Source organism: Diaphorina citri, unplaced genomic scaffold, assembly GCF_000475195.1.
Source record: "Diaphorina citri unplaced genomic scaffold, Diaci psyllid genome assembly version 1.1 scaffold98, whole genome shotgun sequence".
In the NCBI taxonomy this organism is placed as follows: Eukaryota; Metazoa; Arthropoda; class Insecta; order Hemiptera; family Psyllidae; genus Diaphorina; species Diaphorina citri.
In genome coordinates this window covers 191,763-208,726 of record NW_007377535.1, presented here as the reverse complement: position 1 = coordinate 208,726, position 16,964 = coordinate 191,763, and positions in this window count along the sequence as shown.

The following is a 16,964-nucleotide window of genomic DNA, read 5'->3' as shown; positions in this document are numbered from 1 at the left end:
GGTATCCTCATATGCTAATAAAAGCTAGCGTCCGAGTCACCACGAAAGGACCCACGCAAAACGATATTTCATTGCAACTATTACCCGTACTAATCCCACTTTATTCCCACTTTTATCACTGCTTTTTTCCGATAGGAGGGGTATCCTCATATGCTAATAAAAGCTAGCGTTCGAGTCAGTTTGTCGCTTCGATAGAATTTTATCCCTTCGATTCTCCTCATAGAACCTAGAACACCACAGAAGCATGTAATGTGCCCTGACAAAAACACTTCCATAGTTGATTAACTTTTCACATTCTGGATTTGTGATTAATCATTTTCAGGAATGTAACTGTGGTTTCCAACTTCCAACTGCTTTGAAATGGACCATAGGGCTCTTAGTGTCCATTTCAAAGCAGTTGGAAACCATGGTTAAAATTCTCGGAATGATGCAGGAATACACGAGGTACTCTCTTTGTTAAGTATACAAAGGAGACTCGGAATACTCGGGAACACCCGAGTTGTGTAAACATACTTCAAAGGCTTACAGTGTTGGAAAATAGAAATCGTTGAATGGTAGGGCTCCTACTTATTACATTGAACCGGGGGACTTTTCTGACGAAATTCCTGTGTGCGGAGTAGTATGTAGTACTCTTGCAACCCTACTTATGCTGGGGTTTACCAACTCGAGATTGAGAACCTATACAAAGGAGATTTAGAATACTCGGGAACACACGAGTTGTGTAAATATACTTCAAAGGCTTACAGTGTTGGAAAATAGAAATCGTTGGATGGTAGGGCTCCTACTTATTACATTGAACCGGGGGACTTTTCTGATGAAATTCCTGTGTGCGGAGTCTAGTATGTAGTACTCTTGCAACCCTACTTATGCTGGGGTTTACCAACTCGAGATTGAGGTTATGTATATTCTGGGACAAACTTTAAACTTTTTATCACCCCTAAGAGACGATGATGGAATTAGATGGAAATGCTTTGTCCCCTTTTTTGCAACACTTGTGGATATGGGTAACGAGATTGAGATGAAAACGAGGATTTCCCTAATATACTTAATGGCCAGGTCAACCTCGGGTTAAACTCAATCCTGAGATAATTCACTGTGGAAAAACTCGACCTTAGAGTTACCATAAAAAAATCCTAGGGGAAGAATTGTGCTCATTGGATATTTCGACGAATTTCTCTCAAGAGTCGTCATTCCCTGTGAATAGATAATAATATTGGTGATGTCGCACTTTAGGAGGTTATATCCAGTAGGTAGCTCTCGTCACTCCAAAAGTGTGCCAAGTTTTCATTTCTTCGCTCTAATGCAGTGCTTCTCAAAGTTGTTATCACCGAGGCACGCTTTTCAATATTCTAATCTCTCCGCGGGGGGGCAGTAATATTTCTTTGTCTCATCAGTTTTCTGATCTTTATCTACGGAAAAATCCCAAATCTCGTGGCAGCGGCACACAGTTTGAGAAGCGCTGCTCTAATGTGAATGTAAGTGTTTGTGGTATGCACGGAGCACGTCACAACTCTGTGATGCCTCTTTATCTACGGAAAAATCCCAAATCTCGTGGCAGCGGCACACAGTTTGAGAAGCGCTGCTCTAATGTGAATGTAAGTGTTTGTGGTACCTATGCACGGAACACGTCACAACTCTGTGATGCCTTGCTACCAATGCTACCATGCTCATCAACAAGAAAAATAAATTTAAACCCCGTCCGGTGGTCGATACATTTTGGAATTGATCAACAACTAGTCATCATTGGTTAACAGCCATAAGGCTGGTTTGCTGCAATACGCCATGTTTCCCTGTCTTCTGCCTTCCTTTCGAGATCATAGTAGGTCAACACCAAATCTTCAATCAAATAACTAGGTACAGAGGACACGTCCTCTGAAACAATGAACAACTGAAAACCATGGCATGCATTAGAGATCATCTGGTACTTCAAGGAATGGTATATTCCTCCAACCACCCCTGTGGTGGGTAATTGAAATGGGTGTCTGCTGACTTCCAACAATCTCTATTCCCAAAAGTTCCATTCACAAGATAGCACCATTTGCTACATGGCTCGCAGGAAAAAAGAAATTTGTAGGAATTATTTGTGAATCAGATGTTAGATAGTAACATAACAGGGGGGGCTGGGGGATTCGAAAAATATCAAATCTACAGGGATTAAAAAAGTTCAACAAAAACCTCGTAAGCGTAAGCCAGCCTGAAAAATGTCTGAACGGGATTATAACACCAGGCGGGGATTTCTCTCTCGCCCCTGTCTCCCTCCATTCTCTCCCTCTCTTTCGATCATAAATAACCTCGTTACAACGATTAAAAAAGTTCAACAAAAACCTCGTAAGCGTAAGCCAGCCTGAAAAATGTCTGAACGGGATTATAACACCAGGCGGGGATTTCTCCCTCGCCCCTGTCTCCCTCCATTCTCTCCCTCTCTTTCGATCATAAATAACCTCGTTACAAACAAATTTGCTGAATTTTCAATAAATTTAAATTTCGCGTATTGTGGGAACGCTCGTAGGTAACCAACCTACCTAAAATTGAGCAATAACAAGAAACAAGATTGACGTCAGCATAATATGCGTATTAAGCTCAAAAGCCCCGCGACCAGAGCGGTGGAAAAATTTACATACGATGCTGGAAATAGATGTGTTTTTTGGCAGGTCAGGGGCGATTGTTTCAACTGGACTTGTAATTTGTAAACAAAGGCACAACACAAGTTTTCTGCGAAGCTTAAATTTCAAGTTTGAATTCACGTGATTTTTTTGTTTCTTTCGTTGGAATCAAGGAGCGCGGTAGCACTTCGCTCCACTTGGTTCTAGAATAGACGGTTAGGATAACCGGTAGTCAACCAGGCAATCTTTTCCTCTATTGAATTTTGCAAAGAGTGAAATACAAAATATTCTTCTTTCTGTGGGATAGCTCCTGAATCGTGGGCTTAAATTGGAAAAATTGAGCAATAACAAGAAACAAGATTGACGTCAGCATAATATGCGTATTAAGCTCAAAAGCCCCGCGACCAGAGCGGTGGAAAAAATTTACATTCGATGCTGGAAATAGATGTGTTTTTTGGCAGGTCAGGGGCGATTGTTTCAACTGGACTTGTAATTTGTGAACAAAGGCACAACACAAGTTTTCCGCTAAGAGAAATAGATGTGTTTTTTGGCAGGTCAGGGGCGATTGTTTCAACTGGACTTGTAATTTGTAAACAAAGGCACAACACAAGTTTTCTGCTAAGATTAAATTTCAAGTTTGAATTCACATGATTTTTTTTATTTCTTTCGTTGGAATCAAGGAGCGCGGTAGCACTTCGCTCCACTCAGTTCTAGAATAGACGATTAGGATAACTGGTAGTCAACCAGGCAATCTTTTCCTCTATTGAATTTTGCAAAGTGTGACATACAAAGTATTCTTCTTTCTGCGGGATAGCTCCGTGGGCTTAAATTGGACGTCCGATCAGGGTAAAGAAACGAAATTATAAAAGATAATAGTAATGGACTCACCAGGTACATGTATTGAGATGGTATTTCACGTGATTTTTTTATTTCTTTCGTTGGAATCAAGGAGCGCGGTAGCACTTCGCTCCACTCAGTTCTAGAATAGACGGTTAGGATAACCGGTAGTCAACCAGGCAATCTTTTCCTCTATTGAATTTTGCAAAGTGTGAAATACAAAGTATTCTTTTCTCTGCGGGATAGCTCCGTGGGCTTAAATTGGACGTCCGATCAGGGTAAAGAAACGAAATTATAAAAGATAATAGTAATGGACTCACCAGGTACATGTATTGAGATGGTATTTTGAGGCCCACTGGAATCTACAAGGACTTGGATATCTCTCTGAAATCAGGAAGAACACGGGAAAGAACATTAAAATATGACTCACATCCTATTCCCATTTTCCCTAGATACGATCAACCAGATTGTTAAACAGTCTGTGGTATTGTCTACTGCCTAACCGTTGAAGTTTCTGATATTATGAGGTGAAATTCCCGGATATACGAGAATAAATTCCATGCTTTTTGGCTGGGATTGAACCTGCACTCTCCTATTTAACGGGCGCACCGGGGCCGGTTAATAACAAAAGTGTGATCATTTTAACGAGTGTTTTGACGTTTACGTAAACTTGTGACGAAGTTCAATAACCTGGCACGAGGCATGGGGCTAAAGCTTTTCCATTCAACCTGAACTTTACCTACACATTATCATGTCTTGCTAGTGACAGGTGAACATTGAAAAAAATAATTATAGTCATTGAAGTACATCATTAAGGGATACTTGAGGCTCAAAGAGGTATTACCCATAATATGTCCTTATTGTCCATGTGTGTTAAGTTCTTTAGGTATTAACTACTATAACATGTGTTAAATGAGGCATAACCAGTAACTACCATACAATCACGTGTGAAGTCCCTTTGCTCCTCAGGTGTCGATACATTCAAGTGCTCTCCTCCCTTCCATTCAGTGCGTTTCTCTTACTTCCTTCCGTTCTTTCTGTCAATGTTTCCTCAAAATTAATTTGTTATCCGTATAGGGAGGAAAGATAGAAGTGTGTTTAGACCTTTCTACAGTTTTTACAGAAGACAAAAGGGAAGGGAGACCTATACGATATTTTCCAAGACTAGAATTCAATATTAATACCAAAAGGAAGTCCCTTTTATTCGTGAACCGTTACCAAATAAGCAAGTGAATAGTCAATCCCATGTGATTTTTCACGCGGAATCGAATGGTGCTACTTTGAGTACTCTCTGACTTACAGTTGAGAAGTTGCGGGTTCGATACTCCCCTGTGTCAACAAATTTCCCTTTTATTTGTGAACCGTTACAAAATAAGCAAGTGAATAGTTGATCCCATGTGATTTTTCACGCGGAATCGAATGGTGCTACTTTTAGCACTCTCTGACTTACAGTTGAGAAGTTGCGGGTTCGATACTCCCTGTGTCGACAAATTTCCCATTTATTCGTGAACCGTTACCAAATAAGAAAGTGAATAGTTGATCCCATGTGATTTTTCACGCGGAATCGAATGGTGAAACTTTTAGAACTGTCCGACTTAATGTAATAGAAAGTCGTGTGATGTTCACACCAGATTTTTTACTGAGTAATCAGCTTGTCATTTGTATATCAGTTATTGGACCTAACTGGAATTGAAAGCTGACTCTAAAGTCGTGTGTTCCCACTACACAGGACACGATTTTTTTTCCGAATGACAAGTGGGAACGGACTCAAATTAGTAGATATGATGAGGACAAACCTGCGGAGGCTTTGACCCATACAACAGATTACGGGCGTGTACACAAAATACTATAGGACTCAGACACTAATAAAACCTGACAGAGTGAAAAACAAGGAGATAAAGGAGAGAGGGGGAGAGAAAGGTCGGAGAAAATGAAAGGTATGTAGGTACATGATGAGAACTCATTCGTTTGTTTTACAATAAAATTGCCGAGGAGTAAGAGAGGGAGGGAGAGAGAGAGAAAGAGAGGGAGGGAGAGGGAAAGGGAGAGTAAAAGAGAAGAAGAGGGAAAAGGGAGAGGAGGAAAAAAGGGAGGGACGAGGGAGAGAAAGCAAGTGTAATAAACACTACTGTAAAAAATTCGAACAAGACAAACAACTCTTGGACTTTTAAGCACCCATAAAAAACAGGAAAGTTTCAAAAATTAAATTATTGGCAACTCAGCGGAAAATAATCCAAGATATTGAAAAAATTTGGGTCAAACTTTTCGTCACGCGGAAGTCGAAAGTTGGACTAAAAGTGCACTTAAACTGTGACCTCCCTTTGTTCGGTCAAAAATGTTGGTAATTTGGACTCGGGCGTCGCAGAAAAAGACCAAGTACACGCAGATTGTTGAAGAACCACTTGTTCGTTCCATTTTCGGTTGAAACCCTGGGGCCATGGTCTGAAGGCACGAAGAAATTTACCAAGGATATCGGAAGGCGACTCATTGAGAGGTCCGAAGATAGAAGAGCCGCTGCATTTCTCACGCAGAGAATATCTCTTGCGATTCAGCGTGGAAACTCTGCAGCGGCTATGGGAACACTGCCAATGGGCTCGTCGTTAGATGAGATGTTTTATATGTTGAGTTGATTGTTTTCAATACATATATTTTTTACTGAGTAATCAGCTTGTCATTTGAATATCAGATATTGGACCTAAATGGAATTGAAAGCTGACTCAAAAGTCGTGTGTTCCCACTACACAGGACACGATGTTTTATATGTTGAGTTGATTGTTTTCAATACATATATTTTTTACTGAGTAATCAGCTTGTCATTTGAATATCAGATATTGGACCTAACTGGAATTGAAAGCTGACTCTAAAGTCGTGTGTTCCCACTACACAGGACACGATTTTTTTTCCTAACGACAAGTGGGAACGGACTCAAATTAGTAGATATGATGAGGACAAACCTGCGGAGGCTTTGACCCATACAACACGAATTAGAGATTTGACTCATATAATAGTCATGACAATAAATTAGACAAAGAATCAAAGCGTAATAACTCGGTGTGACAAAATCAATTATCCGTTCACAGTAAACCAATTGCATTCAATTGTATTCTCGGATCGTGAGTGTATTGTCTTAGAATACAACATGAGCGGCATGCAATTGGTATGCAACGTCCGAGGCGTTGAGAAAAACAAATGATGAATTTGAGTGCGAAGAAAAACATCAATACGAGAGGGGGGAATACAACATGAGCGGCATGCAATTGGTATGCAACGTCCGAGGCGTTGAGAAAAACAAATGATGAATTTGAGTGCGAAGAAAAACAACATCAATACGAGAGGGGGAATAGTGTTTGCGCGAAGACACATTTGACCTTCAACGTAAAAAAAAACATTGTTAAGGCGTTTTGTTTTGTAACATACGCGTCATCGTTACTTATGATATCACTACATTCATGGGCTGACTTTTTGAGGAGGATGAGGTCAGGAACTTGGCCTTATTTTTACAGGGAATGTTTTTGGTGGGATAGTGTTTGCGCGAAGACACATTTGACCTTCAACGTAAAAAAAAAACATTGTTAAGGCGTTTTGTTTTGTAACATACGCGTCATCGTTACTTATGTATATCCAACATATATGCCGAACAGCATAATTGCCCCCTAATAAACTAATAGCCCACATCAAGTAGGTATTAACATCACTTCGGCAGTGTGGTTGCGATCGGGCCGAAGGTAATAGAGGGCGCCTGACTTTGGGATGGACGGATAAGAAAGAAATAAGAGAATGATAAAGACATTGAAATGGAGAAGGAGGGTGAGAGAAACAGAGAGAAGGAGCGAGGATTTTTTATAAGAATTTTTATACAGGATAACTCCTGCAGATATTCCTGAATGGTGACATATTTCTAGGGACAGTTTTTTAAGCATTTCAAAGCCATTTCAAATGTGTCCTACGGCATGGCATGGAGCTATTAATTTTGAACTAAACGTTTATAAAATCAAGCTTCAAGAAATTTCAAAGATAAATACCAACATGACCAACTTAGGACAAGGACTTAAAATTATCCCTAGCCTAGTGGTTACTTCCCCTTCATTACTCGTACTTTATTAGTATTAGGTATTATACCAACATGACCAACTTAGGACAAGGACTTAAAATTATCCCTAGCCTAGTGGTTACTTCCCCTTCATTACTCGTACTTTATTAGTAATATTAGTATTAGGTATGTTGATAGCTCATCTAATCACGTATACTGTGCGTTGTTTCCCAACCTTCAAACACCCTACATGAAGAAGTGAGTTCCACATTTTCCAAACCACCCAGTAGTTATGTAGAATCCTTTTTCCCGGGAACAGAATGTATCCATGGAGATTTTTCAATATCAGAGTCCGCTGCCAAAGGAGTTTCAGTAGTGTAGCCTTACGAAAATTATACCCACAACGAACATACCAAGGAAATTATGTATATTCTGGGACAAACTTTAAACTTTTTATCACCCCTAAGAGACGATGATGGAATTAGATGGAAATACTTTGTCCCCTTTTTGCAACACTTGTGGATATGGGTAATTGTTTTTACGCGGGATTCTTGGTGTTCAAAGTGACCCATTACCCCGAAAGACCTCAAAATATTACTGGAGCATTTTGCATTCGGGCCTATGGTCACAAATTGTAATTCCACAATAAATATTTGCAAATTTAACTAAAATGATATTGGGTCTTTTTAATTTATTCATTTTCACTCTGACAACTGTACAAAAGGCTTTATACAAAGCTTCGCCACAGATGGAATGAGGAATAAACTTTACCATGACCGGCGACGTCACAAATATCACAAAGCATGCTCCCATTTTCAAATTTCCTTCTTTATTTTTGTAGGAAGGAATAATGATTTTAATCAATTTCTTCTCCTTTTGAGAATAAATATTTGCAAATTTAACTAAAATGATATTGGGTCTTTTTAATTTATTCATTTTCACTCTGACAACTGTACAAAAGGCTTTATATACAAAGCTTCGCCATTGATGGAATAAGGAACCAACTTTACCATGACCGGCGACGTCACAAATATCACAAAGCATGCTCCCATTTTCAAATTTCCTTCTTTATTTTTGTGGGAAGGAATAATGATTTTAATCAATTTCTTCTCCTTTTTTCACATTTCCACACAACCAAGAACATGAAAGTGACCCAAATGCCAGCGAATAATATGTAGTATCTTCGGGCTCCAAGGCAAACATATGTTCACATTTCCACACAACCAAGAACATGAAAGTGACCCAAATGCCAGCGAATAATATGTAGTATCTTCGGGCTCCAAGGCAAACATATCTTTGGGCTCCATACTGTACATATGTTTGTATGTATTGTGTAACGAGGGTCAGTTTGGAAGAGTATGTACGTCAGTATAAACCTATGTAATCTCGAGATGTCCTCTTTCTTTTGCTCTTGAATTCATTTATCTTTTCAACTTAAATACGTAGGGTTTAGGAATTTTTTCCAAGACTTTTTTCTTGTTCTTTTTGTCATTTTCGTGCTTTTCTTTATTCAAAAATGTGTATATACATTGTACCTATATTAAAAATAATATCTGTGTTATAAATAAATGCCATTTGGAAAGTAACAACACGAAGGGATGTTAAAGCCCCAGATATTATGTACACATGTTTCTCTTAGGGATTTCCCGACAAAGAAAGGAAAAGAGGAAAGAGAGTTATCAGTAGGTAACTAGGTAGTACAAAGAACAAACAATATTGAGAAATACCTACCTACGTAGAAAAGATTATAACAAACGAAGATGAAAGTGAAAAAGAGAGAGGAAAAAGAATAAAGAAAAGATTAACTTTTCAACTTAAATACGTAGGGTTTAGGAATTTTTTCCAAGACTTTTTTCTTGTTCTTTTTGTCATTTTCGTGCTTTTCTTTATTCAGAAATGTGTATATACATTGTACCTATATTAAAAATAATATCTGTATTATAAATAAATGCCATTTGGAAAGTAACAACACGAAGGGATGTTAAAGCCCCAGATATTATGTACACATGTTTCTTTTAGGAATTTCCTGACAAAGAAAGGAAAAGAGGAAAGAGAGTCATCAGTAGGTAACTAGGTAGTACAAAGAACAAACAATATTGAGAAATACCTACCTACGTGGAAAAGATTATAACAAACGAAGATGAAAGCGAAAAAGAGAGAGGAAAAAGAATAAAGAAAAGATTAGAACAGAAGAGAAAGAAGAGGTGGCAGAAAGGGGACAACTAAAAACTGGAAAAGAGAAAACAAAAAGAACACAATGGAAAGAAGAGAAAGGAAAATATTATGAAAAAGAGAAAATCCGTAAAAAAATCGCACTTTTATCTTCTTTTTTTTTCTCTTCTTTATAATTTTTATCTATTATTTTCATTTCTTTGAAGTTTATTCCTTATGAGATAAAAAATATAAAAAAATGTCAAAAAATAAAGTAAGAAGAGAAGTCTGAGAGACAGATACAGTTATAATAAGAGGAAGAGAAGAGAGGGGAAGAAGGAGGGCGAGAGAGATCAAAAGGGAAATAAACGTACAGAATTTTTTTCGCTCCCAATTTTTCTCCTCGAGGTTTTTTGGTAACATTTTCCTGCTCAAACAAGCTATTCTGTTTGGTACACGACTAACATACCTTTTAGCATATTTATCTACAAGCAAAGCACGAAACATGACTACGTTCGTTTTAAGCACGGTACATTTACGGGCGTGTACACAAAATACTATAGGACTCAGACACTAATAAAACCTGACAGAGTGAAAAACAAGGAGATAAAGGAGAGAGGGGAGACAAAGGTCGGAGAAAATGAAAGGTATTACGGGCGTGTACACAAAATACTATAGGACTCAGACACTAATAAAACCTGACAGAGTGAAAAACAAGGAGATAAAGGAGAGAGGGGGGAGAGAAAGGTCGGAGAAAATGAAAGGAAGGTATGTACATGATGAGAACTCATTCGTTTGTTTTACAATAAAATTGCAGAGGAGAAAGAGAGGGAGGGAGAGAGAGAGAAAGGGAGGGAAAGGTATGTAGGTACATGATGAGAACTCATTCGTTTGTTTTACAATAAAATTGCCGAGGAGTAAGAGAGGGAGGGAGAGAGAGAGAAAGGGAGGGAGGGAGGGAGGGAGAGGGAAAGGGAGAGTAAAAGAGAGGAAGAGGGAAAAGGGAGAGGAGGAAAAAAGGGAGGGACGAGGGAGAGCAAGCAAGTGTAATAAACACTACTGTAAAAAATTCGAACAAGACAAACAACTTTTGGACTTTTAAGCACCCATAAAAAACAGGAAAGTTTCAAAAACTAAACTATCGGCAACTCAGCGGAAAATAATTCAAGATATTGAAAAAAATTGGGTCAAACTTTTCGTCACGCGGAAGTCGAAAGTTGGACTAAAAGTGCACTTAAACTGTGACCTCCCTTTGTTCGGTCAAAAATGTTGGTAATTTGGACTCGGGCGTCGCAGAAAAAGACCAAGAAGTACAAGCAGATTGTTGAAGACTACTTGTTCGTTCCATTTTTGGTTGAAACCCTGGGGCCATGGTCTGAAGGCACGAAGAAATTCACCAAGGATATCGGAAGGCGACTCATTGAGAGGTCCGGAGATGGAAGAGCCGCTGCATTTCTCACGCAGAGAATATCTCTTGCGATTCAGCGTGGAAACTCTGCAGCGGCTATGGGAACACTGCCAATGGGCTCGTCGTTAGATGAGATGTTTTATATATTGAGTTGATTGTTTTAAATACGATGGTATTTTGAGGCCCACTGGAATCTACAAGGACTTGGATATCTCTCTGAAATCAGGAAGAACACGGGAAAGAACATTAAAATATGGCTCACATCCTATTCCCATTTTCCCTAGATACGATCAACCAGATTGTTAAACAGTCTGGGGTATTGTCTACTGCCTAACCGTTGAAGTTTCTGATATTATGAGGTAAAATTCCCAGATATACGAGAATAAATTCCATGCCTTTTGGCTGCGATTGAACCTGCACTCTCCTATTTAACGGGCGCACCGGGGCCGGTTGATAACAAAAGTGTGAACATTTTAACGAGTGCTTTCACGTTTACGTAAACTTGTGACGAAGTTCAATAACCTGGCACGAGGCATGGGGCTAAAGCTTTTCCATTCAACCTGAACTTTACCTACACATTATCATGTCTTGCTAGTGACAGGTGAACATTGAAAATAATTATAGTCATTGAAGTACATCATTAAGGGATACTTGAGGCTCAAAGAGGTATTACCCATAATATGTCCTTACTGTCCATGTGTGTTAGAGGGATACTTGAGGCTCAAAGAGGTATTACCCATAATATGTCCTTACTGTCCATGTGTGTTAGGTTCTTTAGGTATTAACTACTATAAAATGTGTTAAATGAGGCATAACCAGTAACTACCATACGTTAGGTATTAACTACTATAACATGTGTTAAATGAGGCATAACCAGTAACTACCATACAATCACGTGTGAAGTCCCTTTGCTCCTCAGGACGGTGTCGATACATTTAAGTGCTCTCCTCCCTTCCATTCAGTGCGTTTCTCTTACTTCCTTCCGTTCTTTCTGTCAATGTTTCCTCAAAATTAATTTGTTATCCGTATAGGGTGGAAAGATAGAAGTGTGTTAAGACCTTTCTACAGTTTTTACAGAAGGGAAGGGAGACCTATACGATATTTTCCAAGACTAGAATTCAATATTAATACACAATGAGGCATAACCAGTAACTACCATACAATCACGTGTGAAGTCCCTTTGCTCCTCAGGTGTCGATACATTCAAGTGCTCTCCTCCCTTTCATTCAGTGCGCATTCCTTTCTCTTACTTCCTTCCGTTCTTTCTGTCAATGTTTCCTCAAAATTAATTTGTTATCCGTATAGGGAGGAAAGATAGAAGTGTGTTTTTATCTTTCTACAGTTTTTACAGAAGGGAAAGGAGACCTATACGATATTTTCCAAGACTAGAATTCAATATTAATACCAAAAGGAAGACAGTAGATACGGAAGGAAAAGTAAAACTGAAGAGCGAAACGGAGATGGATTTCTGGAGACAATAAACGAAAGAAGCGAAGTAGAAAGAGAAAATGGAGATTGAAGAGGAGGAGGAAGGGCGAGAAAGGAAAAAGAGGAGGAGGAGAAAGATGGGGGAAAACGAGAGATGTAGATATGTGAGGACGGACAACGAGGGAGGAGAGATTTTAGGAGACAATTGGGAGAGAAAGATATAGTGAAAAGTTATCCAGAAGGAAACAACATCATATCCCCGTTCTATTTTGCTGGACTTGGTCCAATTAGAGAAATAGAACAATGCCATGACCATAAAACATACCAGGGTCTTTGGAAATCTCTCTTCTTCTCGCCTCCACATAACCAGACATAATATGGGAGGGAAAAATAATCTGTCCACTATCTACATGTAACTTCTTGGGTTCTAGACGAAACCGGTGCCATGACACATTTCTTTTCTGATCTGTGATAAAGTCGCAATAATATGCCTATTTTTTTTAGTACCTATAAGACTTGTAATATGTACAAATAAAACGCTTGAAATCTGACAGGACCCCATTGATAAAGAACTTCTGTCGTAAATTTTGAAGTTGGGTATAGTAGACAGGAAAAAGTAGACATCAGTTTGATCAGCCGTTTTATTTCTATTTTGCTGGACTTGGTCCAATTAGAGAAATAGAACAATGCCATGACCATAAAACATACCAGGGTCTTTGGAAATCTCTTTTCTTCTCGCCTCCACATAACCCATAACCAGACATAATATGGGAGGGAAAAATAATCTGTCCACTATCTACATGGAGGAGAGATTTTAGGAGACAATTGGGAGAGAAAGATATAGTGAAAAGTTATCCAGAAGGAAACAACATCATATCCCCGTTCTATTTTGCTGGACTTGGTCCAATTAGAGAAATAGAACAATGCCATGACCATAAAACATACCAGGGTCTTTGGAAATCTCTTTTCTTCTCGCCTCCACATAACCCATAACCAGACATAATATGGGAGGGAAAAATAATCTGTCCACTATCTACATGTAACTTCTTGGGTTCTAGACGAAACCGGTGCCATGACACATTTCTTTTCTGATCTGTGATAAAGTCGCAATAATATGCCTATTTTTTTTAGTACAAGACTTGTAATATGTACAAATAAAACGCTTGAAATCTGACAGGACCCCATTGATAAAGAACTTCTGTCGTAAATTTTGAAGTTGGGTACAATAGACAGGAAAAAGTAGACATCAGTTTGATCAGCCGTTTTACTGCCAATAATTAAAATAAAATATTTTTTTTCTATTTATTTATTAACTTAATCCTGTTTATATTTCTATTTTAATGATTGCAAGCGGCTTAATCTTATCATTACGAGATCTTTTATGGAAAATAGAAGAAATTATTGGCACGGCGCCCTTTCAATTTATTATTCACATCGTAAATTAGGCCTATAAACACAATTTTTATCTTCACTCTCTCCCACTTACAATGTTTATTGTTTTTTTCCCTTTCAATTTATTATTCACATCGTAAATTAGGCCTATAAACACAATTTTTATCTTCACTCTCTCCCACTTACAATGTTTATTGTTTATTTTTATTGGTTTTTTCTTCTCCCTCTTTCGTTTTGAATGGAAAACAACAAATTGTGTCACAAGATAAGAATTAATAGAATTATTATAATCATACAGGGTGGTGGTTGAAGCCAAGTCGAATCATCCTTCCACTCAACATAAAAATTATATTAAATTATAGGATAAAGAGTACCAAATCAATATTTTAACATAAAAAGTTGAGACTAAATTGTCAGTGTTCGAAAAAAAAAAAATGTATGAAAAGAAAAATTCAAATATAAATCAAGATCGTTCACGAAAGAGGATTTATTCTCTCTCCATTTCACAAATAAATAAAAAAGGAAACCAAAAATTGAACAAAAGATAAGGGATATTATTTTATTTGAGCCCGTCTTTTACCACTCAACCTCTTCTTCTTCTTCTTCTTCTTCTTCTTCTTCTTCTTCTTCTTCTTCTTCTTCTTCTTCTTCTTCTTTTTTTTTGAGAAAAATAAATAAATACCCAGCGTATATTTTCTAGCAAATATTAAGGCCATCTGAAAACGGATAAGAAAGAAATAAGAGAATGATAAAGACATTGAAATGGAGAAGGAGGGTGAGAGAAACAGAGAGAAGGAGCGAGGATTTTGGGATGGCATGTGTCTGCGCTCTGCGAAATGGTCGTTGAATACTGAATCAAAAGAAGAGCTGCTGATGAAAAACCCTTTGAAAACATGACCTTACTTGTCAATATTTCCAGTTGTCTTCGTCTAGAAGTAATAGGGTGTTTGGGCCATCAAATCGACCCAAAGGTAATACGAGTACGTGTCTATGTAAATGTGTATAAATTTCATAACATAGATCAAAAACTCTTGATTAGAAATCTAATACAACAATGTCCAATCTTTTCTTCGGAGTCATAACCAGTTCGCAACATGGTGAAGCAAGCCTTTAGAATGACAAAAAGGAAAATATTACAAAAAAATGCGAATCCACCACTGGAAAATTTCACAGCATCACAAGCTTGTCAAGTTGTTAATTTTAAACTTGGGCTAAGTGCATGTTTTTACGTTCATTTCTACACATTTCAGATGTGTTTTTGTCATGTCGTCTTTCTGAACAGTGTTAGCAACCTATCCGACAATTTACTCGAGTTTATCCGTCACAATTTAATCAAGTTAATTGAGCGATTACTTACCCTACGTAGGAGACGAACGTGGAAAAGTTCGTCAGGAAAACGAGGAGTGCGTATGAGTATTCTAGTAGTAAGTCAGTTCTGAATTGCCTTTAATAGTCCAACCTATCCGACAATTTACTCGAGTTTATCCGTCACAATTTAATCAAGTTAATTGAGCGATTACTTACCCTACGTAGGAGACGAACGCGGAAAAGTTCGTCAGGAAAACGAGGAGTGCGTATGAGTATTCTAGTAGTAAGTCAGTTCTGAATTGCCTTTAATAGAGTCACATGGTGTTATTCAAGGATAAAAGTTGTTTAAGGATATAAAGTCACTTACCTATGTAGGTATGCAATGCACAAATCGACCCAAAGGTAATACGAGTACGTGTCTATGTAAATGTGTATAAATTTCATAACATAGATCAAAAACTCTTGATTAGAAATCCAAAGCAACAATGTCCAATCTTTTCTTCGGAGTCATAACCAGTTCACAACATGTTGAAGCAAACCTTTAGAATGACAAAAAGGAAAATATTACAAAAAATGCGAATCCACCACTGGAAAATTTCACAGCATCACAAGCTTGTCAAGTTGTTAATTTTAAACTTGGGCTAAGTGCATGTTTTTACGTTCATTTCTACACATTTCAGATGTGTTTTTGTCATGTCGTCTTTCTGAACAGTGTTAGCAACCTATCCGACAATTTACTCGACTTTATCCGTCACAATTTAATCAAGTTAATTGAGCGATTACTTACCCTACATAGGAGACGAACGCGGAAAAGTTCGTCAGGAAAACGAGGAGTGCGTATGAGTATTCTACTAGTAAGTCAGTTCTGAATTGCCTTTAATAGAGTTACATGGTGTTATTCAAGGATAAAAGTTGTTTAAGGATATAAAGTCACTTACCTATGTAGGTAATTAGTAATTAGGTATGCAATGCAATTTTTATGACAATTATGAAATAGACCAAATTCACTAAATTTATTTTATTTGTAGGTCTCCAACTAAATATTGACTTAATTGAAATACACTTACCTATGTAGGTAATTAGTAATTAGGTATGCAATGCAATTTTTATGACAATTATGAAATAGACCAAATTCACTAAATTTATTTCATTTGTAGGTCTCCAACTAAATATTCACTTAATTGAAATATGAGCTAAAAATAGCACTAATTTTCAAAGGTATTCTAACGAGGAAAATGGTTCTGAACTCGATCTACTTACATATTTATACTTGATTGGCAATGCATTAATACAAACAGGTACTTGTATAGTATAACTTTCAACTTTGTATGCTCCACAAGGTTATAAAATATTCATGAGACTCAAGTCAGCACCAACAACAACCACATCTCAACTACCACATGACCTCGTCAGCACCGAAAACTGTGTCAGCTCTCAACCATATTAGACTCAAGTCAGCACCAACAACAACCACATCTCAACTACCACATGACCTCGTCAGCACCGAAAACTGTGTCAGCTCTCAACCATATTTAGAAAAACAGCAAATTGTCTGGAAAGCTTCTACCAGATGCGATACATGTACAAATCAGCAAAATACATGTACATATCATAGAGCTAGAGCAGCAGTTCTTAAAAGAAAGACCGCCTGGAAAGCTTCTACCAGATGCGATACATGTACAAATCAGCAAAATACATGTACATATCATAGAGCTAGAGCAGCAGTTCTTAAAAGACAGACCGCTACCACACTTTTTCTTAACCAATCAGAGTAAAGTATTTTCGAAGGTAGGAAATAGTATAAAAT